The 24,952-nt window shown below is 46.5% G+C and overlaps 1 protein-coding gene across 2 annotated transcripts in view; it reads left to right on the top strand.

The window, feature by feature from the left end:
• The first annotated feature begins 23,023 nt into the window (after positions 1-23,023).
• Positions 23,024-24,952, top strand: part of PTPN5 (protein tyrosine phosphatase non-receptor type 5) — a 58,543-nt gene continuing 56,614 nt past the window's right edge. The window contains exon 1 of one of the 2 annotated variants that reach the window (XM_061406229.1): positions 23,024-23,337. The gene's annotated coding sequence lies outside the window, so the exon portion shown is untranslated. The remainder of the gene's footprint in view (positions 23,338-24,952) is intronic. The other variant, XM_061406228.1, reaches the window with a different exon arrangement.

Consider the following 24,952-nt stretch of genomic DNA (forward strand, 5'->3'; position numbering starts at 1 on the left):
TTTGTTGTTCAATAAAACTGTATTTAGTCCATTTAAAGGACAACTTTTATCCTTAGTTTGTCCTTTCCATATTTTTCTAATCAACATTATTAAACTAAAATTTATATATCAAAAATGCACCCATTTATGTATATATGTATCATCAAAATGAACTTTGACATGTATCACCACCACCAGTCGAGATACAGAACTTTTCTATTACTCCAAAAAGTTCCCTCATGCATTGTTGTAATCAATCTTCCAACTCCGTCCATTGCCCCAGACAACCACTGATCTGTATTCTGTTATCAAAGAATAATTTTTCCTGATTTAGAAAGGACAATTGTGTGGTGTCAGAGAAGACTCTTGAGAGTCCCTTAAACTGCAAGGAGAGCACACCAGTCAATCCTAAAGGAAATCAGTCCTGAATATTCATTGGAAGGGCTGATGCTGAAGGTGAAGCTCCAGTACTTTGGTCATCTGATGTGAAGAGCTGACTTCTTAGAAAAGACCCTGATGCTGGGAAAGATTGAAGGCAGGAGAAGATGAAGATGAGACGGTTGGATAGCATCACCAACTTGATGGACATGAGTTTGAGCGAGCTCTGGGAGTCGGGAAGCCTGAGTACTGCAGTTCATGGAGTGGCAAAGACACGACTGTACGACCGAACTGAACTGCTTACACTGTGTGATCTTCTATGTCTTCTTCGTTGAATGCATCTAACTTCATTCCTTTTATTCCTAAGTTGTGCTTCATTGTATGTACCAAAATTTGTGTGTATATTTACTTGCTGTTGGCCTTCCCTTGTGGCTCAGATGGTAAAGAATCTGCCCACAATGCAGCAGACTGGGTTCAATCCCTGGGTCAGGAAGATCCTCTGGAGGAGGAAATGGAGACCCACTCCAGTATTCTTGCTTGGAGAATTCCATGGACAGAGAAGCCTGATGGGCTACAGTCCATGGGGTCGCAAAGAGCCAGACACGACTAAGCGACTAACACTTTCACCTGCTGTTGAACATTTGGAAATATTTGGAAATGTTCAAATCTTTGGAAATTGTGAAGAAAGTGGCTTTGAACATTCATGAACATACATATATTGAATATGTTTATATATGAACATATATATTCAAACATACATACAGTTTCACCTCTCTTGGGTAAATACCTAGGAATGGGATTTTAGGGCCAAGTGGAAAGTATGTTTTTATCCTTATAAAAATGTGCCAGTCTGTTTTTCCAGGTAGAGCAGACATGGGTGGTGAGCTGTCCAGATCCCTGAAGCTTCTTTTGTGGTCTTGGTTTCATTTGTCCATTCGCCAGCTGGTGCAGTAGCCACTGCTAGCAGCTCATACCTGCAATCTTCTCCAAAGATTTGTCTTTGGGTGACTGGGGCCACCTCACCAGGAGATGCCTGGCTAATGGGGAAGTTAAAAACCTTTCTTTCTTGCCTCAAGATGGGACAGACTCCACATAATAGCTTACACTCAAGGTCAAGATCAGATTTGACTTTGCCTAAAACCATTGCCATATTTAGCTCTGCCCCTTCCCTATTCACTTCCCTCGCTCTTACAGATTACTCCTGAGAACACTCCACTAACGAATCCCAGGAATCCCCATTTCAGGCTCTGCTCCTCAGAACAGCCTATAGGATGCTACCTCTACCAAAGTGAGAAGAAGTGAATGAGGAGGACGACATCAGGTAGCTGAGAAGCTCCATGGAGGCTGTCCTCTGGAGGCTAGAGTTGGCAATGGGAGATGCTGTCACAGAACTGAGTTCCCTGCTTTCAACAAGGACAGAAGGATTCTGCAGTAGTAGAGACCAAACAGCGGCATTAATCTTTAGAGACAAGAGAGCCTTAATTAACCACAACGAGCAACATCATCAGAACAGCAGCCAGGGGACCTAACCTGGGGACTCTATGGAGATGGGCCCGACCTGAAGGACTCTAGGGCACAGTATTCCCTGGGGCAATAAAGACCTTCAGGCATCAAAGATATCACTTACTATACATAACCAAAAGAAATCAAGAATGAATAAGTAGAAGGCTGAGGTCAGTCACCTCAATAGAGTGTCATGATACCTCACCTTGTTTTCAGACTGTGAGCTCGGTCTCAGACCCAGAGCCCATCAACTGAGAGGCTGATGAGCTCATGCAAGGATGACACCAGAGCAGGGGGTGAGGCAGAGCAGCAGGATCAGGGCTCCATGAGGAGGGGTCCAGGCAGAGAGCTGGCCCAGTAGGGTCAGGTTATGGGTTATATTCCAGAGCTTTAGCAAATAAGTAAATATATCAAGCTTAATGAGAGCCAGCTATGAATACTGTTGGACTGATGCTGGATTGGAATTGGAGGTATAGATATAAACTAATGGTTTTCAATACATACAAATGGAAATGTCCATATTTATCTGTGTGTATATGCATACACACACAAATGCACATACACACAGATGTATATATAGACATACACACACACACATATATATGTATGCATGTATGCAGGTACATAATTTCAAGGTGACTGCAGCCATGAAATTAAAAGACACTTGCTCCTTGGAAGAAAAGCTATAACAAACCTAGACAGCATGTTAAAAAGCTAAGACATCACTTTGCTGACAAAGGTCTGTCTAGTCAAAGTTATGGTTTTTCCAGTAATCACGTACAGATACAAGAGTTGGACCATAAAGAAGACTGAGCACCAAAGAATTGATGCTTTTATACTGTGGTGTTGGAGAAGACTCTTGAGAGGCCCTCAGACTGCCGGGATATCAAACCAATCAATCCTAAAGGAAATCAATCCTGAATATTCATTGGAAGGACTGATGTTGAAGCTGAAGCTCCAATACTTTAGCCACCTGAAAAGCTGATTCACTAGAAAAGGTGCTGATGCTGGGAAAGATTGAAGGCAGAAGAAGGGGACAACAGAGGACAAAATGGTTGGATGGCATCCCTGACTTAATGGACATGAGTTTGAGCAAGCTCCAGGAGATGGTGAAGGACAGGGAAGCCTGGTGTGCTACAGTCCACGGGGTCGCAAAGAGTAGGACATGACTAAGCGACTGACCAACAACAAAGGCAGGTACATGTCTGGTTCTGACAACTGAGGGGGCCTGGAAGCAGTAATACTCTAATAGGTATTTCAAAATACCACTGTCCATTTAGAGAACGTAAGACTGCTTGGGGGAAAAAGTGGCTGATTTCAGGACTAAAACAGGAAAAGAACAAAGTGACCCTGGAAAAGTCTTACTATTCTAGAAAGTAAGAAAATGTTCAAAGAATGATGGAGACGTGTATAATGAACACAGAAGCCAGCTCGATGGAACGCTCACTGGAAATATCCTGTACAATTTGAAATCACCAAAATAAATAATTGATAGTACCAGATTATAGTCTGTGAATAATAAACATCAGTGAGTCCACAATGACACAAATAGATAAGTTAGTGAAATAAACAGGGAAAGGAAAAAGTGTTTCCTTTCAGTCTAATGCCAAGTGAAAATTGATGGAATTAGAAAATCAACATTTGGCAACCACTGAAGTAATAATTAAGGCAAGAAATAGCAAAGGATGCTAAAACTAGTGTGCTAAAATGGGATGAGGAACGGAGTTTATGATAGCTGCAAAGTATTTCCCAGCAAAATTCTTACTATTTACAAAAGGCAGAAAAGTAGCTACAGTGGAGAAACACAGCTGACACTATCTTGATCAAGTGATCAAATTAATACCACCAGTGACAGGACAAATCCACACCATGTGGGGTTGCAATCAGAAAAACACAGCATCACTTCTGCGGTATTTTGGCCCAAACGGATAGCCCAGGTCTAATCATATGTAACTATTAAACAAAACCATTTTGAGGGGCCTTTGACAAAAATACTGGCCTGTGCTCTTCAAAAAAGATGTAAAAGTCATGAACGTTAAGGGAAGATGGGGAAGCTACTGCAGGCTGGAGGAGACCACAGAAATCGGTCATGTGAATGGGACATGTAATCCTGGACAAGATGCTGTAAAGGATGTTCCTGATGAAATCTGAATGGGGCTTTCATGAGAGAGTATGCAAAATTCCTGTGTACTAGTCTTGAAACTTTTCTATAAGTTTGAAATTGCTTCAAAATAAAACCTTTAAAAAAAAAAAAAAAGAACAAAAACCTGTTATTTTTTCTTTAAAAGAAAGGCCGACTTCTCTTGGGAGAAGTACCCTGAAACACTAGGTATGTGGTGCCTACCTACTCAGTCAGTTCAGCTGTGTTCAACTCTTTGTGACCTCATGGAGTTATAGCCTACCAGGCTCTTCTGTCCATGTGATTCTGATTCATGTTGAGGTTTGATAGGAAACAACAAAATTCTGTAAAGCAATCATCCTTCAATTAAAAAATAAATAAACTAAAAAATTAATTAGTTAATTTTTAAAAGAAAGTGAAAAAAAAGAATACTGGAGTGGGTTGCCATGCCCTCCTCCAGGGGATCTTCCTAACCCAGGGATCATGTGTGTGTATAGTAGTAATTGCTCCAATCCTTACATAAAGTATTTGGATAACTGTAATGCCAATGTTTCAGAGAAGGCGATGGCACCCCACTCCAGTACTCTTGCCTGGAAAATCCCATGGACAGAGGAGCCTGGTAGGCTGCAGTCCACGGGGTCGCAAAGAGTCGGACACGACTGAGCGACTTCCCTTTCACTTTTCACTTTCATGCATTGGAGAAGGAAATGGCAACCCACTCCAGTGTTCTTGCCTGGAGAATCCCAGGGACAGGGGAGCCTGGTGGGCTGCCATCTATGGGGTCGCACAGAGTTGGACACGACTGAAGCGACTTAGCAGAAGCAGCCGCAGTGCCAATGTTTGGATAAAAACCAATACCTAGATCTTTGAGGGCTGTTATTTACAGCATCTGAGCTGACATAGAAGCCCAGGGACCCATTCCTGTCCCCTGTTAGAGAGCCATCAGATTAAGATCAAGTAATAAATACAGTCCTGGGCTAAATCCATCTCACAGTGAATCCACCATGTCCACAGACTAACTGGAGCCATCTCTCCAGCTCTTAAATATATAGTTGGAATGGTCTTACTTAGCAGTTAGCAAAAGCGCATATTGGTTCCTTGACTCATGGAGTAAAAGTTACTGTGTATGAAAGATCAAGTAGAAGTCCCTAAAACTATACCTTCTTCTAGACAAAAACTAATAATAATAAAAACACTGCATTCCAGGAGGAACAGCAGAGATTAGTACTACCCTCAAAGATTTAAATGATGCAGAGGTCATTATCTCAACCATACGTTCATCTAGTTTACAAGTTTGGCCCTTGCAAGAAGCAAATGAATACAGTAGACGACAGTGGACTATTCATATCTACCAAGAAATCGTACCAAGGGCAGCTGCTGCTCTACGTTAACATCTTTGCTGCTGCTCTACATTTAGCATCTTTACTAGAACACAATGACGTGGTGTCTGGTACATGGTGCTGCGTTGGATCTGGCATTATTTTTAATATCCCTAAGGAAGGAGAACTGGAAGGAGTTTGCTTCAGGTGGGATGGGCAAGAGTAGATAACTATTACACTCTCTGTTGCAAAATATTCTGAAGGGACCTGGGCCATCTGGACATTCCAGAAAGTACTGTACTGGTCCACTATATTGATGACAGCATATTGATTTGATCTGGTGACCATGAAGTGGCAACTACTCTGGATATCCAGGGGATAAATATTACAAAAATTCAGGGGTCTGCCTCTCCCACTGATGCAGTTTAGGGATTCAGTGGTTTGCCAGGACATTCCCTTCAAAGTAAAATATATGTTATACCTACTGCTACCAAGAAACAGCATTGATAAGCCTCTTGGGGTTTTGGAAGCAACATATATCACACTGCTGTGAACTATCTATTGAGTGATATGGAAGGATGCCAGTTTTGAGAGGAACTCTCTAGGATCTGGCTACTGCTGCTGCTGATGTCCAGCGTGTCAGCAACAAAGACCCACGCTCAGGCCCCCAATACGGTACCATCCTTCAAGGAGGCCAACCAGCCACCTATTGCCATTTGGGCTACAAGTGGAACCTTCCATCCTGGAAATGGCAGCAATTCGTCCCTCTAGGACTGGCACACATTCTGGGTATATCGTTTGCCTTTCCTGCCTGGAGTGTCCTCAGTAGCAGCCTTATTTTAAGGCTCACAGAGTCAGGGCCAGCACCAAAGTGCGGCAGTACAAGACTTCCCTGGTGGTTCAGTGGCAAAGGCTCCATGCTTCCAATGCACAGGGTCTGGGTTCAATCCCTGGTCAGGGAACTAGATCCCACATGCTGAACTAAAGCTCCTGAAGGCCACAGCTAAGACCCAGTGTTGCCAAATAAATACATGTTTAAATAAATAAATAAAAGACTCAAGATATTTTTTTAAAAAGGAGTGACTATCATCTGAAGGTTTGCACCTTAGGCAACTCATCTTTGTCACTCTTGTCCTATTACTGTAGAGTATCTGGTTTACCAGCAAGAAATCATGGACAATATTGCCTTGGACCAAGGAACCCTATCAATGACCAAAGAAGAAAGCAACGGGCACACGGGATCCACTGATCTTATCATACACCACATCATCCAAAAGAGGCTAATCTGATATTGGTTAAATGGCCTCTTAAAGACACAGGCAAGGTGCCAGGCATCCTTAAACCAATGGTTATTATAGATGAAATATCCTCCAAGGGCAGAATATTCCATCCGGGAACCAGGAGATAGAACTAAGAGAGTCTCTGCTCACCTTGATTCCCTGTGACCCACTTAGGGAATTTGAGCCTCCCACACCTGCAACCCTGGACTCTGGGAGTCTAGAGGCCCTCGTCTCCAGAGCTTACACCAGGGGACAAAATAAGAGTCTCACTGAACCTAACGCTATGGCTGCCTCCTGGACACTTTCTGCTCCTTGTGCAAATATACCAGCAGTCCAAGCAAGGCCTCACCTGACTTCCAGGAGTGACTGACACCTACCACCATGAGGAGGTGGGGGCAGGGAGGAATGTTTGCCACTGGGGTGTCTCTTCTTACTCTCATGTCAAGTTTAACTGTAAATGAGCAAAAGAGAGCAACCAAGGCCTGATAAGGACATGCTAATAAGGCATTCAGACCCCCTAAGGGTCTAGTCAAGCCACCTAGGCCAGCAGAAATGCTAAACAGAGGTGAAGAGACTCTCTAATGGGTGGGCAAGAAGGGAGATGGCGTCAATGGCAGGGCCAGACACAGAATGGGGGGGGGCTATAACTCATCCCATCCCTCTCTTGTAACTTTCACTACAAATTGTGGCTCCAGACTGCTGGAGAAGCTGGGACAGAACAAAGTAAATTCAACCTGAGATGCAAGGGGATCTGAGTAGTAGAGGAGGTAGACGACAGTAGAAGTTACTGGTGCCCTCAAGATCCCCTTTTCCAGTCTGGTACACGTATTCCCCAACTACCAACTGAATTCCTGCTAAGAGATCACCAAACTCCACCCAAAGATTGTCTTTCAGTGACTGCAGTCACCTCACAATTTACATGACCCCCAACCCAGTCACTGGCTGGGGGCCAGTGACCCCAGAGTCAGGGTGGGGATAGTGAGCCGAAGCCCGGCTTCCCTGCCTCAAGGTTAGGCAAGCTCTGTAGTACAATTTGCACATCCAAGCTCTCTGCAAGATTCGGCTGAAGCTCGACTTTGCTGAGATATATTCTTGCTCTGCTTCTTCTCCTCCCCTGCCTGGTTTTCCCCATTCCTGTACAGGCTTCTCCTGAGAGCACACCTAAATAAATTACATGCCCAGGAATCCCCGTCTTGGATTCTGCTTCTAAAGACTCTGACCTGCATTTACAAAAGTGATTTTAGTTTTAATGTGAATACAGAATTTAAATAAAGCTCAGTTTGAAGTAATGGCAAATGCAATTTGGAAGTCATCCTCGAGACCAGCAATTCTCAAGTTTGTGACTGAAATCACACAGCAAAATTCTGAAAATGACATGTCTAGGTCCTACCCTAGACCTCCTTAACTAAAATTCCACAAGTGTGACTTAGGAGTCTCAATTTTTTTACAGTTCTCCCAATATATTTCAGGCTTCCCAGGTGGTGCTAGTGGTAAAGAACCCACTTGCCAATGCACAAGATGTAAGAGATACATGTTCGATCCCTGGGTTGGAAAGATCCCCTGGAGAAGAGCATGGAAACCCACTCCAGTATTCTTGCCTGGAGAATCCCATAGACAGAGGAGCCTGGCAGACTGCAGTCCATAGGATCACAAAGAGTCGGACATCACTCAGGCAACTGAGCATGAGCACCATACAATATTTCAGCTCACTAAGGTTTTGGAAAGATGGGAAATAGATGGGAAAAAAATGGAAACAGTGACATCCTTTATTTTCTTGGGCTTCAAAATCACTGCGGATGGTGACTGCAGCCATGAAATTAAAAGATGCTTGCTCCTTGGAAGAAAAGCTATGACAAACCTAGACAGCATATTAAAAAACAGACATTACTTTGCCAACAAAGATCTGTATAGTCAAAGCTATGGTTTTTCTAGTGGTCATGTACGAATGTGAGAACTGGACCATAAAGAAGGCTGAGCGCCAAAGAATTGATGCTTTTGAACTGTGGTGTTGGAGAAGACTCTTGAGAGTTCCTTGGACTGCAAGGAGATCCAACCAGTCAATCCTAAAGGAAATCAACCCTGAATATTCATTGGAAGGACTGATGCTGAAGCTCCTATGATTTGGCCACCTGATGCAAAGAGCTGACTCACTGGAAAAGATCTTGATTCTGGGAAAGACTGAAGGCAGGAGAGAATGACAGAGGATGAGAAGGTTGGATGGGATCACTGACACAATGGACATGAGTTTGAGCAAACTCTGGGAGATGGTGAAGGACAGAAAAGCCTGGTGTACTGCAGTCCATGGGGTCGCAAGGAGTAGGACATGACTGAGTGACTGAACAACAACAACGAGGTTTTAGAACGCCACTGGTTTAGACAACTTACTTGTTTTGGATGGTTGCTATACACCTCTCTCTATACGAACTTGTGGATGTGCAAGATAAAATTTTTAGGTCCCTCCCAATACTACATGTCTATGATTCAACTAACTTTTCATTACAAACCAACATCCCTTAATTGAAAAAAAAAAAAAGTGTGCAAATTCCCTGGAGGTCCAGTGGTTAGGACTACACGCTTTCACTGCAGGGGCCACAGGTTCAATCCTTGGTCAGGGAACTAAGATCCCACATGCCAAGCGGCAGCCAAAAAAAAAAAAAATCAGTGATTTTGATTTTAAATCAATCTTAGTGACTCAGTCATGTCTGACTCTTTGCAACGCCATGGACTATACAGTCTGTGGAATTCTCCAGGCCAGAATACTGGAGTGGGTAGCCTTTCCCTTCTCCAGGGGATCTTCCCAACCCAGGGATCAAACCCAGGTCTCCCATATAGCATGTGGATGCTTTACCAGCTGAGCCATAAGGGAAGCCCATTAAAACTTTAATTCAGTATAAAACTGGACATAAACATTTCTGATTATGGTATATGTTTGATTACATTTTGTGAAATGGTAATAATTCTTTTTAGTACATAAGTTATATAAGGTATATGAATGATACATGCTACTGCATTAGTCAAAATAGACTAACTTCCATTGTAGCTCAGTCAGCAAAGAATCTGCCTGCAATGCTGGAGACTTGGGTTTGATTCCTGGGTTGGGAAGATCTCCTGGAGAAGGAAATGGCAACCCACTCCAGTATTCTTGCCTGGAAAGTCCCTTGGACAGAGGAGCCTGGTGGGCTACAGTCCATGGGGTCACAAGAGTTAGATACGACTTAGCAACTAAACCACCAATGCCGGTTAGCAACAAACACCACCAAAATCTCAGTGCCATAACCCAGTAAAAGTTTATTTCCTTTTCATCAAAGTCCACAGCATGTCTGGGCACCTCTTCAGTGCAGCTGTCCTCCTGACCCACTCCTCAGCAGCGTAGGAAGCTTCGCATCTTAAGGCACTTCAACCTCAACACAAGACCTGGAGTTCCTTGGTGCTAGAAAGGCTCATGTTGGAAATTAAATGCGGTGGCCCTGAGGCAATCCTGACTATTCTGATCACATGGGTCCCTACTTATTGGCCAAAATTAGTCATAGGATCCTACAATAAGTGCTAGAGCCAAGGAAGAGTAGGATAATCCTACTATAAGCAAGGGTAATCCTGCTATATGGCCAGAGGAGAGAAGAACTGAATAGGGGGAAGAGTACCAGTTTCTACAGCACTTACTTTTAGAATGTGGAAAATTCATGAAAATGGAAAAAAAAATTGTGTGTGTGTGTGTTCTACTGCATTTTGGGTTTTGGTTTATTTCCTTTGAGCCACTGAAAATACAAGTTCTTTTGAATAATTTTTTTTTTTACTTTGCAATTCTGCATCCTCACTAGAAAATATTTTAAAAATATACCACCACATACAAAGAAAAGTTAATACCCTTGCAATCTCACCTCCAAAAAATAATCACATATGATTTTTAGTCAAAATTAGAATCATGCTATTCACACTAGGTAATATGTTTGTTCTCCTGTCAACACATACAGATTCAATGTTTAGTTTCCATTTGCTAATGATCATTGATTATGATTTCAGGAAAGGTATTTCTCTCTGGGGCTGAGTTACTCCATCTCTAAAATGAGGATGTTACCATTAATTTTCAGAGAAATGCAAAGCAAAACTACCATGAGGTACCACCTCACACCACATGATTAAGAAGTCTACAAATAACAAACGCTGGAGAGGGTGTGGAGAAAAAGGAACCCTCCTACACTGTTGGTGGGGATGTAGCCTGGTACAGCCCCTGTGGAAAACAGTACAGCGGTTCCTCAGAAAATTAAAAACAGAATTACCATATGATCTAGCAATCCTACTCCTGAGCGTGTATCCAGACAAAACTGCAATTCAAAAAAGATATACACCCCCCTGTGTTCACAGTAGCACTATTCACAATAGCCAAGACACAGAAGCAACCTGAGTGTGCATGGACAGATGAGTGGATAAAAAGATGTGGTGTATATATATTTATATGTATATATATAATGGAATATTACTCAGCCATTAAAAAGAACAAAATAATGCCATTTGCAGCAACATGGATGCAACCAGTGGTTACCATACTAAGTGACGTTAAGTCAGAAAGAGAATTACAAATACTATGATATAACTTGTATGTGGAATCTAAAATATGACACAAAAGAATCACAGACACAGAAAACAGAGCGGTTGTTGCCAAGGGTGAGGGGGCTGGGGGACAAATGGAGGGGAAGGTTGGGGTTAGCAGGTGTAAGTTTTTATATATAGAATGGATAAACAACAAAGTTTTACTATATAGCACAGAGAACTATATTCAATGTCCTATAATAAACAACAATGGGAGAGAATATTTTTAAAAGAATGTACACATATATATGCACATGTGCTGTGTGTGTGCTAAGTCGCTTCAGTCGTGTCCAACTCTGTGCGACCCTATGGCTGTAGTTCTCCAGGCTCCTCTGTCCATAGGATCCTCCAGGCAAGAATTCTTGAGTCGGTTGCTGTACCCTCCTCCAGGGGATCTTCCTGACCCAGGGACTGAACCTGCATCTGTCGCTTTGGCAGTCAGGTACGTTACCACAGAGCCACCTGGGAAGCCCATTTTGTATGTATGTATGTGTATGTATGTATATACATATAATATATACAACTGGATCAATTTCCTTTATAGCAGCAATTAACACAACATTGTAAACCAACCATATTTCAATTTAAAAAACTAAAAAAATAAATGAGGTGTTAAAAGAGATCATCTCAAACATGCTTCCAGCTCTAGAGAACTATAAATACATGCATCTCCTGATGTCTCTACAAGTTCCTCTCTTTCCTCTCCTCCCATCTACAGGCTGCATCCAGGATTGATTGCACCTTACAGAATGAAAACCTTGAACCAGCTTCTCCACTTTCAGGACCCAGAATAGCTCCAAGTGGTAGGGCTCCTGTTTATCAGCATGATGTCCAGAGGCCTCAATTGCTCTCAGTCTGATACACAAAATTTCCTTAGGGCCCTAAGTCCCTGGCCAAAATCTGTTACCAGCGTTTGCTAAACCAGACTACTATTCCTTGGAATTATGAATCTTAAAATTTCCGATTAAAAAATAACACTGGGGTCTATTTTCCCCAATAAAATGTAAGCTTGTAAAACAAGAACTTTGTTTTGTTTACAACTTGTACATCCTGTCTTTTAGGTATTTTCTGGGATATAGGAGGTACTCAACAAATATTTGCTCATTTAGGTCAGTGGATCTAACCTCATCCATACCCTTTTCTAACAACTGCAAGAAGGACAAGAAGCACACCCACAACATCTGCTTCTGTATCTCCAACAACAGAAAGCCGATCATCTCCTGGAGTAACCAATTCCACTGTTGCACAGAGAGACAGGTGTAACTAAAGGATGGCCACGTCAAATTCAATACATCCTCTACCCGCAACTGCAAAGTCAAGAACTGAAAGGCAAAAGCGTGGAAGTGCCAAATGGGCAAAAGTTGGTTCTGAAAGTAGAAATACAAGCTTCACATATATAACCTTCTCATTTTTAAACTATGTATTACTTTACAGGACATGATATATCCACTTTTTAAATCCTGCCTTGAAGGCTAGGGAGAGGCAGGATTTAAGTTCAGTATTTGTTGAATGGCTGAGTCTTTTTGCAATTTTCACAAAGGTCACCAGGGGGCGACGTGTTACTTAATTCGTCACAATCGTCGCTGACGCTGGAGACCTGCAGGGTCTGAAGTGCGATACTGGACTTGAAAAATAAATAACCAGAGACATTTAGATTCTGTCACTGTCCCTTTATATAATAAAGGATTGATGATAAACGTTAAGATGCTGAAAGGCAGCTGCCTGGGGCACATCACATCTACTGAGAAGGGTGGATAGAAATCCTTCCTTTACCACTGATTAAATAACCAGAGGAGAGAAAGCCAAAGACCTACAGCTGAATACTATGGTTTCAAGGTGAAGGGGTGCCAGAGCCTTGTTAACCTGGAAGGAGACTCAGAGAGACATTACCTGATGGTGCTATCTTATTCTCTGAATCTCTGGCAGTCTCCTAAAATATTAGGGCTCGCGTGGAAATACAAGAGTGTCCAGGCATTTCTTCCAACCTATTTTACAGAGGAGGAAACTGGGGCCCAGAGAAAAATTACTTACTTACCCAAGGTCAGACGACAATCAAGTGGTAGAATCAGAATTAAAACCCCGAAGGTCATTTCACTGAGTATTCAATATTTGGCTGGTGGGGAATGGTCTTTAGAAATTATCTTTTGGTTTCAGGGCAACCTAAACTCTACTAGTGATTAAGACTGGTCTTTTTAGAAGGGATTATTGATTTTGACAGGGTTTCCTTGGTGGCTTAGTGGTAAAGAATCCACCTGCCAATGCAGGAGACATAAGAGACCCAGGTCTGATCCCTGAGTCGGGAAGATCCCCTGTGGGAAGAAATGGCAACCCACTCCAGTATTCTTGCCTGGAAAATTCCATGGCCAGAGAAGCCTAGCAGGCTATATTCCATGGGGTAGCCAAAGAGTCAGACATGACTTAGTGACTAAACAACAACAAATTGATTTTGATATCTTTGCTCAAAAGATAAAAAGAGAGCAAGAGAATGAAAGAGGGAGGGAGGCAGAAGGGAAGTAAGGCAGGGAGACTGGAGTTTTCTGATGGCCTTGTCTCCAGGCAGCCTCTGTGGCTGCTCGCCCTTCCTAGCAACTGCAGCTATGCTGCATTGTTTGAAGTACTCAATTTTTTCCCCAAATCAAAAGATGAAGGATAAACTCCCAAAACAAAAGGCATTTTTCTTCTAAGGGCTTAGATAAATCATAATTCAAGGACAAAAGAGTCAAGGGTGAGCAATCCCTCAAAAACCATCTGCAGAACAATTAAGCATTGTCAATAGCACAACTCATTTCTGAAGTGCAGACTTGGAGAGCCTTGCCAGCCAGAACTGGAAAGGACCTTGGAATCATCATATTCAAATGCCTCGCTCTACACGTGAGGAATCTGTGGTTCACAGAGGGAAAGTGTCATAATTCAAATGCTCACAGACACCAGGGAAATGGAGCAAGCTGGGGTCAGATAAGAGATCCCTTCGATAGGTTCCAGGAAATATGTGACTTTCCCCTTTAAGAAAAACAACAGAGCAAGCTTCCTGACAAATGGCAAATAACACAGGCCCTTAGGCAAGGGAGTAAGAGTGGAAACCACAGCAAACTGGACAGGCTTGCCTCAGGGCTCAGTGCTGCCCCATTCACTGGCCAGTGTCACGCAGGCCTGTGAGCCTGAAGTTCTCGGCTCTGTTTTGTTGTTGTTGTTGTTGTTTTTTAATATGGATTTGTACTTGCAATGTCCTCATTTTTTTTTCATGATGACAACTAATTTGAATTAGCGGTAGGCCAAACAGAGCCCTTCTGGAGTCTGAATTGGGCTGCAGGTTTCCGTGTACACAATCTGGACCAGGGCACTGTGGGCGGCAGGGAGGAGGAGGCCTTCAGCTCGGCCTCTCACTCACTTTGTGGTCTTCCAGAAACAACTTTTCTTTGGCCTCCGTTTTCTCATCTGAAATGTGAAGGCGGTCTCTGAACGTTGATCTGACGGTCTGCAGTTTTCCAGTGTTCTTTACAGATGGAGAGTCTATGTTAGCAAGGGATCGCGGGCAGAGCGTAATCTGGAGGCAAAAGGCCCACAGACTCCCATCTCTCTCCACATCCCTGGTCCCCTGTAAATGCCAACATCACTTGTCCAAAATGGAGCGTATTGTTTCCCCCACCCAAATGGCCCCTCACCTGGCTTTACCCGCAGTATACAGCACCACTCCCCACCTGGTTGCCCAAGTCAAACACCTTGCCCTCACCTTAAATCCCTCCCACCCCTCCCTCCCCTCCCCCGCCCACCATCATCCAATCAGCAAGTCCTGTCAATCCCACCGTATCAGCCCCCTAACTATCTCTCTCCCTTTATTCTTACCCGCCTCCAGGCCAGTCTTCATACTGCAGTCAGAGTCGTCTTCATAAAACACAAGTTCCCAGTTTTAAAATCCTTCCACGGTTGCCTCCTTAAGACGAGGCCCTTGGTTTGGTTTGGCTCCTGACCCTCGCCCATGCTCTAGCCTTTTCTCCTGCCCCTGCCCCTGGAGTTGGCAAACTCATGGAGAGTAGACACTGCAGCTGTTCACCAGTGAGCTCCCAGAACTCAACCTAGTCCTGACCCCTGACAGCCACTTCACTTGCTATTTGATGAATGAGGGAATGAATAACTATATGACTCCAAAGATTCCGCTACTAACTAGCGGTGTGACTCTAGAGCACACGCTCACACTCTCCATCTGTGAAATTCCCTATCCTTACAGGCTGTCATGAAGAGCAAACTAGACAACAGGTATAAATGGGCTTTGGGACCTATAAAAGCAAGATCTAGGCATTAGTTGCTACATACGTTCTCTGCTCCAGTTTCCCAGCTCAGTACCTGCCCCACAGCCTTAGGGTATGAGTTGAATGAGTTAATAAATATAGCATGCTTTGAATAGTACCTTGCACACTATAATTACCAAATGAGTAAGTATTACTATGATCCCAGCAATGATGGCAATGACGACTGGTCATTACAACTCGCTGAGGTGCCAGAGGTAGAGGACATTTTTGGCTGCTCTTTTGGTAACAGCCTTCTGACTTCCTTTTGGATGAAATCTCGGTGAAGTTCGGATGGGACTGTCAATCAAGGTGTGCCCTCCCGCTAGCCAGTGGGGTGAGCCTGCAACGAGAACTCAGCCAATCCACCTCTCACTCTCCCAGGACTCTGAGAGGTAGGAAAGGCAGTACATGCATCCTTGGTGGTACCACCTCGATGTCACTGTGGAAAGGCTCCCAACCCTGCAAACTTCCAGAGCTTCCTGACCACTCTCTCTTCCCAAGCATGCTTCTTCAGCCTTCCCTTCCAGCCATGAACTTCCCCATGGCCTTCCAATTAATCCCTCTTTGCCAAAAGGGATATTTCTATGACTTATTTCCAGAGACCCCATCCATGCACTGCTCTGCGGTCAGGACACTGGTCAGCCCTGAACTCACCGTGTGCCCTGGAGAGGCATTTCTTCTCTCTGAACCTCAGTACCCTCCTCCTAATGTGGGAGCCTTGACCAGAAGGGTGGTCCCCAACCCTGGCCCATCAGCCAGAAGCATTTGGGGGAACTTCCTTAAGGCTGACCCTCTCCTCCATCCTACTGAACCAGATTTTCCAGGGAAAGGCCTGAGAATCCATATTTTTTTAAAACAGTTCCCCCAAACGATTCTGGGACACAGTGAGTTCAGAGTCCACAGCCTCTGGGGGGCCCTCTGAGAACAGAAGGGCCAGGAGTCTCGGCACTTCTATGATGCTGCTGCTGTCCCAGACACACACGATCCGAGTCCAGATCTCATCACTCTCCCCACTTAGAAACTGCCAGTACCTTCTCAGCACATCACAGTAAAACCCAGAGTCCTCTCAGCCTTCAAGGCCCCTGCAGCCCGGCTCCTGCCCTCCTCCCCGACCTGATCTCTCAGTCTGGCCTTCCTGCTGTGCCCAGAGGCTAAAGTCCTGCCCAGGTAGGTCCTCCCCTTCCCTGCTCAGCGGGCACCTTCTGATAACTCAAGTCCCTGTTCAAGGGTTATCTCCTCTGAGAGGCCTTCCCTGAACCCCCAAAGTCCAAAGTCTGTCCCCCGTCCACCTGTACTCTCCATCACCCCAACTCTCTTTTCTTTTTCTTCACTACATTTACCACTGTCTGAAGTTAGCCTCATTCATTGTTTTCACCCAGCTCCCTGGCAGTGTGTCCCCACCAGAAAGTAAATTCCGTGAGGGCAGAGAAGCTGACTATCCTGTTCTCTAACATGTACTCAAGCTTCTGAAACAACGGCTAACTCAGAGTAGGCATTCCTGAAAACATCTGTTGAATAAATCTGCTTTGCAGGTGCCCAGAGCAGGGACCATGAGAAAGCCAAAGCTCTGACTCTCACTCCTCCTGACACAAGTGTTTCTGATGTTTCTTCCTGGGGTTGGCAGCCAGGTGCCCTTGGCCTTCACCTTGAGATGACACCGGTGTTTGTGGCTCCCAGAGGCTTGGCTGAGTTCTGTGGCCAGCTCCTACGGAAGCTCACATCATACCTCCACCCGCACGCACCCCAGCAATTGGTCTCAGCTCAGGTTCTCCTCTGATAAACCTCACTAATGACCTTGGCTTTTCACCCTTCAGGCTTGCAACCAGGAAATACGACTCCAGAGGTGAGCTCCTAGGAACACAAAGGATGTCCTCTCTTTAAATCAATTGTTTCACACAAAAACTCCACTTTTTATTTTCCCATCTCCATCCCTACAGGATCTGCTATAAAACCTTAATCGTTGGGAATGGTACTTAGACACTATTCTTAGACCCCTAAAAGGATTGCCTTTGCAGACTTAGATGTCAGGAAAACGTCCATTTTTCTTTGAAAGAGTCCATCAAAATCAGCATCATGAAACCCCCTTGACACATTTGCTATACCGATGACAGTAAGATCAGGATCTACAGTCAGAAAACCCTCCTGAAGACTTGCTCTGAGCGTTAAGTGCTAGAGCTGCCTCAAGTTCATCATGGAAATGAGTAGAGAAAAAGGAAGAAAATGAGAAAAGAAAGAAAGAGAAAGAAAACATGAGCCGGTAAAAAATTGACCTACTTTACCATTTCAGATATATGGTTCTGTCCTTCCTCTCTGAAATTATCATTTAAGTGTTCGACAAAACTGTTATTGAGTATCTGCTATATATCGGGCACGGTCCATGATACTTGGGATCCAACAGTAATGCAAACAGAAAACGATGCTCCCCATGGTATTCTAGTGGAAGAAGACAGACAATTAAACAATGAACATATTAAACGAAGTATCTAATTTGCAATTCATAAATGAATTTATTGCTATAGACTATACTGTAGAACCTCCTGTGTGCTGCAAAAAGTATGTAATATTTGAAATACATAATATAGTTAATAAAGCATCCAATATGTTAGAAGATAAAATGTGCCATCATAAAAGCAAAGATAAAAGGAGATTGGGATTGCTGAAGGGAGCAGGAAGAGGCAGGCTCCAGTATGAATTAGGACGAGGAGTCAGGGTAGATCTCATTGAGACTGAGCGACATTGAGCAAAGACCTTGAAGGCTGTGAGGGTATTAGTGCTATTTAACTTGCTGTTTCCTTTCCTTTTTGATATCCAAGAAAATCAGAACCAAATATGAGACTCAAATCCAGTACACTAGAGGAATCCAGGGTGGTCAGCAAACCTGTAGTCTTTTGTCCCTTGGAGAGGCAGGACAGGACAGTGATTAAGGACATGAGTTCCAAAGCCAAACTAGATTTCAGTACTGGCTCCATAACTTCTCTGGTGGCTGAGACGGTACAGCGTCTGCCTACAGTCTGCGAGACCCAGGTTCAAAGATCCTCTGGAGGAGGAAATGGCAACCCACTCCAGTACCCTTGTCTGGAAAATTCCATGGACAGAGAAGCCTGGTAGGCTACAGTTCATGGGGTCGCAAAGAGTCGGACACGACTGAATGACTAAACTTTCACTTTTTCTATGACTGACTAGCTACGTGACTTTAGTCATCATATTTAATCTCTGAGCCTTGGTTCCCTATATCCCCAAATAAAGATAATAAGAGCACCCACCTTGTAGGACTCTCTTAAGGACTAAATGAAATAATGTGCACAAGTTCCTCTGCAGACTGGAAGAACTCAATAAACATCAGCTGCAAGGATTAAGCCTTGGTCTTGTCTCTCAAAGTTTATTTACATCTTCCCTGGTCCTGCTTCTCTGTCTCTATTGATATTTTAACATTGTTTTATGGTTTCTACTCCAGTGGTAAGCAACCTCAAATCCTTTGAGGATTGGGGCGGGTTATAAATAAGTAAGTAAATAAATAAAAATCTGGATAGGGGAACATTTTCACCAAAGCAAAACATTTCATTACTGATAGAGTGAATTGGAAGAGAAGTCAAAAGCAAGAAATATTGACTCTAACAGTCCATCAGAAACCACCAGCAAGACACTCTTTGGTTACTCAGCCCATCTTTCTCTCTCCCAAACCCCTCTTCCTCTCTCCATCAAGAGAGGGTAAGTGAGTCACACAAAATGACTCAGGAAGCCTAAATCCTCCCAAGCTCACAACTACTTCATTGCTGGGGACCTCAGAAAACACTCCTTCTTCCCCATCAGAGACGAGAAAGGAAATTGATGGAGTTGTTTTTCATGGTGATAAGATCGAAGAAGACAGGTGGTGGCTAAGTGCAGCATCAGACGCAGGTTAGAATCTCTTTACTGCTATTAATTAGTGAGGGCTGTAGCCATAGGGAAGTCCTCTGAGCTCTCTGTGCCTCAATGTCCTCACTGGTAACAACAAAACCTCCCTTTTCAAGGGTTTGCGAAGAAGAAAGGAGAGTGCGCACAAGTCACATGGCTAGCCCTCAATAAATGTTGCTTTCTTTCCTTACCTGTACCCCAGGGCCATGCTCAATGGACTACAGGAATCTGGAAAATTTAAATAAAAGGATGCACAGGGGAGAAACGGGGTGAGAAGACAAGTTTGGGTATGTCTCTAAGTGACAGAAACTCCCTACAAGAAGCAGAGGAGAAAGACCATTTTTGATCCCCTCCTATCCTGTAAGTATATTATCATGCTCCTTCCTCACCATAACCCTTTGACATGGGCATTGTGAGCCACACCTGACAGCTGAGGCTGGGCTATGAACCCAGGGCACACAGGTAGGAATGCTTAGGAGGCAGCTCTGGCCTTCCAAAGCTGACTTTATGAAGGGCAACAACAAGCCTCCACCATAGGACATCCCAGGTACCACAGACAGCAAGGTATCCTCTCACCCCCAGAGCCACGGCCCTGTGATTCCCGAGCTGGCTTCAGCAAAAACCTGAGCCATGGTGACCTTGCTGAGGCTCCCTCATGCATTAGCCACCAGGGTCTCTGCTCTATGAGCTTGGGCTTTGGAATCAGCTAGATCTTAATTTGAAACACACACCCCTCATATAGCAACTGTGGGACTGACTGTAAGGAAGTCATTTCTTTCCAGTTCCTCTTCTGAGAATGGTGATATCAAAATGCCTGCCTCACAAAGTCACCATGAAGAGCATTCAGTCCAGTTCAGTTCAGTTCAGTCATTCAGTCGTGTCTGACTCTTTGCGATCCCATGAATCGCAGCATGCCAGGTCTCCCTGTCCATCACCATCTCCCAGAGTTCACTGAGACTCACATCCATTGAGTCGGTGATGCCATCCAGCCATCTCATCCTCTGTCATCTCCTTCTCCTCCTGCCCCCAATCCCTCCCAGCATCAGAGTCTTTTCCAATGAGTCAACTCTTCACATGAGGTGGCCAAAGTACTGGAGTTTCAGCTTTAGCATCATTCCTTCCAATGAACACCCAGGGCTGATCTCCTTTAGAATGGACTGGTTGGATCTTCTTGCAGTCCAAGGGACTCTCAAGAGTCTTCTCCAACACCACAGTTCAAAAGCATCAATTCTTCGGCGTTCAGCTTTCTTCACAGTCCAACTCTCACATCTACACATGACCACTGGAAAAACCATAGCCTTGACTAGACAGACCTTTCTTGGCAAAGTAATGTCTCTGCATTGGAAGCATACAAAACAGTGCCCGGCACATACTAAACACTCAGTTATGGTAGCTGCTAAGGTTACACTGACACTGTCTGGGGAAAATCAGCCTCATGGTGAATGACAGAGATGATGCTTTCTGGAAGAGAAAGAGGGTCGTTGAGTACCGGCTGACACATGCACCCATGCCTTCAGACAGACCAAGCATCGTGGCCTGCTGATCTGACATTTAATCCTTCCCCTTGTCCCATTAGAAACTACTTGAGGATAATAAGACCCAGCTGGGCTCTGTGCCCCTCCTAGGAAAAAAACAAAAAGACAAGGAACCGTTGGTACAGCAAACAGAGGAATGAGGGCTGCATACTTGGAAATATGAGAGACGCCTCCACGGAGAAGGAGGCGTTTGAACTGGAACTTAAAAATTAGGTAAGACATGGAGGGGACGGCATTCCATACAAAACAGTGCCCGGCACACACTACACACTCAGTTATGGTAGCTGCTAACATTATACTTGGAGAAGGCAATGGCACCCCACTCCAGTACTCTTGCCTGGAAAATTCCATGGACGGAGGAGCCTGGTAGGCTGCAGTCCGTGGGGTCTCTAGGAGTCGGACGCGACTGAGCGACTTCACTTTCACTTTTCACTTTCATGCCTTGGAGAAGGCAATGGCAGCCCACTCCAGTGTTCTTGCCTGGAGAATCCCAGGGACAAGAGAGCCTGGTGGGCTGCCGTCTGTGGGGTCGCACAGAGTCGGACACGACTGAAGTGACTTAGCAGCAGCAGCAGCAACATTACACTGGCACTGTTTGGGGAAAATTAGCCTTATGCTGAAGGACGGAGAAATTCCAGGCTGAAAGCACAGCCTGAACAAAGGCTAGAAATGGGAAAATGCAGTCTGTTTAGAGAAGAGTGTGGTAAGGCTGGAGAACTAGGATGCCAGAGGACTAAGGTGAGAGCTGGAAGTGAAGGGCCAGCGAACCTTACGGGCAGGGAACACAAAACGAAGGTCATGACTACCATGGAGAAAATGGAGGGAGTGGGTGTGCATTTAAAATAGAGTGGTCACAGAAGCCTGTTTGAGGCAACACTTTTAAGAGGTAAAGGAGCAAGCCATGTGACTATCTGGGGGAAGTTTCCAGGCAGAGAAAATAGCAGTGCAAAGGCCCTGAGGCCACAGGGTGGCTACCATGTTGGTGATGCACTAAAAAGGCCCCTGTGACTGCAGCGGTAGGAAGTGAAGTCTCAGAGTTAAACAAAAGGAAGCCAGCTCATGAGAGGCCTTGCAGGCCATTACAGGGGCTGTAGCTTTCCCTTGAATGAGTGGAGAGCCATTGAAGGATTTCCAGTAAAGAAGCAACGCCATCTGACTTACGTTTTCAAAGGTTAGCTCTGACAGTAGAGAATCGACTGCAGGGGGTCAAGGGTGGCAGCGGGGGTACCAGGAAGGAGGCTATTGTAGAAATCCAGGTCAAAGAGGGCGGTAGCTGGCATCAGGGTGTAGCTCTGTGATGGTGCACCTTGGTACCCCCTGTAAAAACGAAGCTTTTACAGCTTCCCGGCCCTGTGTGTCTCCCAATATTTCAAAAAGTCGGGACAGAATGGGGCGCCAGCCTGAGGAACGTGGGACTGTGGGGTGCGTGGGCAGCCCCTTGAACTTCCGGCCCCCCGGTGCCCTCCCCCCATAAAGCATAGACAGATGCACGCCCCATGACGCGCATCAGGAGGGTGAGATCCGGCGAAGGAAGGTTTTACTCCTCAGCGACTCAACGGGGAAGGGTGGTAAGGCGAGTGCCTCCACCGACAGTACGGGAGCAGGTCCTGGGCACCCGGCACTGCGTGCGCCCCGGGTTTGCAACCACACCGCTTGTGCAGGTGTGGCAATGACATCTTGCGGGCGTCATGCGGGGAGCGCCACAGCACCCCCTCCATACAATTCCCCCCAACCCTGGCTATGACCCCTTTGTCTTGCTTTCCCCTACCCTCAGCTGTCTGCCTGTCCCTCCTGCACCGGGTTCGGTGCTCACGGCCCTGCCGGGGTCCCTCTGACGGCCGCCGTAGCGGCGCGGCCCGGGCCTCGGGGCTTCCGAGAGGAGAAAATCATGAATGAAATGGATGCGGTGCTCCCGCTTCCCCGCCCTCCCTGTCCAGGCAACCTCGGCGCGGGCGCAGTGTCTGCGTGGACTCCAAGCGGAGTTGCGGGGTGCAGGCGCCCGAGATCAGGGTCAGGCAGGGATGAAGGGTCTGTGATCCCGCCCGACTTGGGCCCCGGACGCCGCCGGATCTCCCCGCCCCCCGCCCGCCAGCCCCGCGGGCCCTGCGCAATTCCCGGGGAGCGGCGCAAGCCCGCCCGGGGGCGGGGCGGAGCCGGGGCCGAGGGTGCCGAGCCGACCCGGCGGCTGCGCCCGAGACTCTGCAGCCGAAGCCGGTTTGGCGAGGCGGCCGGGCGAGGGAGCGCGCACGGAGCACGGGACAGAGCGCAGGGCAGACGGACCCACGGACGGACGGACGCCCCCGCAGACGCAGACGCGCAGAGCTCGGCGAGGTCCCCGTCACATACACACATTCACACACTCGCGCTGACACACACAGGGACACACGCACACTCGCGCGCGCACATCCTCCCGCCAGCCTGCCCGCCCGCTCGCCGGCGCCCGGAGCCCTCTGGCCGGTAAGTGCGGCGCCTCAGTCGGCGCCTTTGTGTGGGGAGCTGGGAGGTGGAGGGCGCAGGGTCCCTCCCAGGGAGGCCCGGCAACAGATCTCCTCCAGACCCCCGGGCGGAGAAGCAGGCGCCCGCCCCCGCCACGCCCCCATGGGGCTCCCGACGCCCCCGGACTGGGGGAAGGGTCCTCCAAGCCTGGGAGGGGACCCGGCGCTGGGTAGAGGGGAGGGAGCAGCAGCCACTCCCCACGAAGCTCGTGCGCGGTTCCCGAGAGGGGAGGGATCGCGATGGCGGTCCCGGGTCCGAGCCTCTGCTGCTGTGGCGGGTGCGCGGCTCCTGGCTGCATTACCTCTCCAGGGTCCGAAGCTCCGGGAGGAGGTTGGAGATCGCCGCTAGCCTGCTGGCCTGTTAACCGTGGCTCCCAGCCTTCGCTTCGCCTCCCCCGACCGTGTAGCTTAAACCACCAATTCCCCAACCCACCCCCAAAATGAAAGCCCAACGCGTTCCCCTCCCCCAGCGTGCCCCTTCTACCGGCTGAGGCCCAGACTCCTGCAAAACCTGGAGATTGCTCGGGTCAGAGCTCTGAGGGGCTTACCTTACCAGGGATCGTGTGGCTTTCGAGGGTCAGGACCAGGTGAACCTTGGGAATTCATTTAGCCCCCTCATTCTACAGATGGGGAAACTGAGGCCCAGTGAGGTGGCTTGACCAAGGTCACAGGAGGGTTCAAGGCAAAACCTGCATTAGAATCTAGCGTCCCTGGCTTTCAGACTTACTTCCTCTCCTATACAATTCCCTCCTTATCCTCAACGAAACCCTAGAACATAAAAATTTACCCCAGTATATCAGGAAAGTCTTTGTAATTCCACCCTGCCCCCCTCCCCCCTTGGAGCAGTAGGTGCCATTCATTAGCTACCATATTTTCTGTTTAAAAAAAAAGCCTCTTTCAGCCTCACAGGGGATCTCTCTTAAGCAGGTACTCAGGTTTGAAATCACTGAAACAGTATCCTCAGTTGGACCAGGTGATGTTGTGGTTGAGGAGCCATCACCCCCCCCCACCTTTGACCTGATGAGATGCCTTCCCCCTCACTCCCCACTGCACCTTAAGGGCCTCAGCTTTCTGATCCAACCAAGCTCCCTTCATCATCCCTTTGCAGAGGTCTCCAGGGACTTCCTGTCCGGCCATCTCTCCCTCCTTGATGTTTGTTCCATGTAGCCTCTAGGTACTGCTGATGGAGCTGCTGGGGAGGCTTGAGTTACAGCCCCATCAGGCTCGGGTGGTGGCTCAGGGCAAGACTCCCGCAAGGGCAGCTGGGTGTCCCCAGAGCTGAACCCAGTACCTGGTGCAGAGAGGTGTCCTGAGAGGTGTGTTGATGGAGTGAGTGCAAGGTGGGTGGTGAATGGATGAAGTCAGTCACCTTTGAAAAGACTGTTGGATGGGGGAGTTGGCAAGGAGGACAGTATTCAGTCTCTAGGGGCCTGAGGCTCTTGTCTCGAGAGCTTCCTTCTTGAGGGAGCAGCCTGGCAAGGAGCAGAGACAGGGTGACCAGCTGGCATCTCTCCAGGAGCCACCACTCATATTGTTGGGTATGTAAATGGCATAGTGCTCCAGAAGCACCATTTGCA

The sequence above is a fragment of the Bos javanicus genome, chromosome 29 (assembly GCF_032452875.1).
Source record: "Bos javanicus breed banteng chromosome 29, ARS-OSU_banteng_1.0, whole genome shotgun sequence".
Taxonomy (NCBI): Eukaryota; Metazoa; Chordata; class Mammalia; order Artiodactyla; family Bovidae; genus Bos; species Bos javanicus.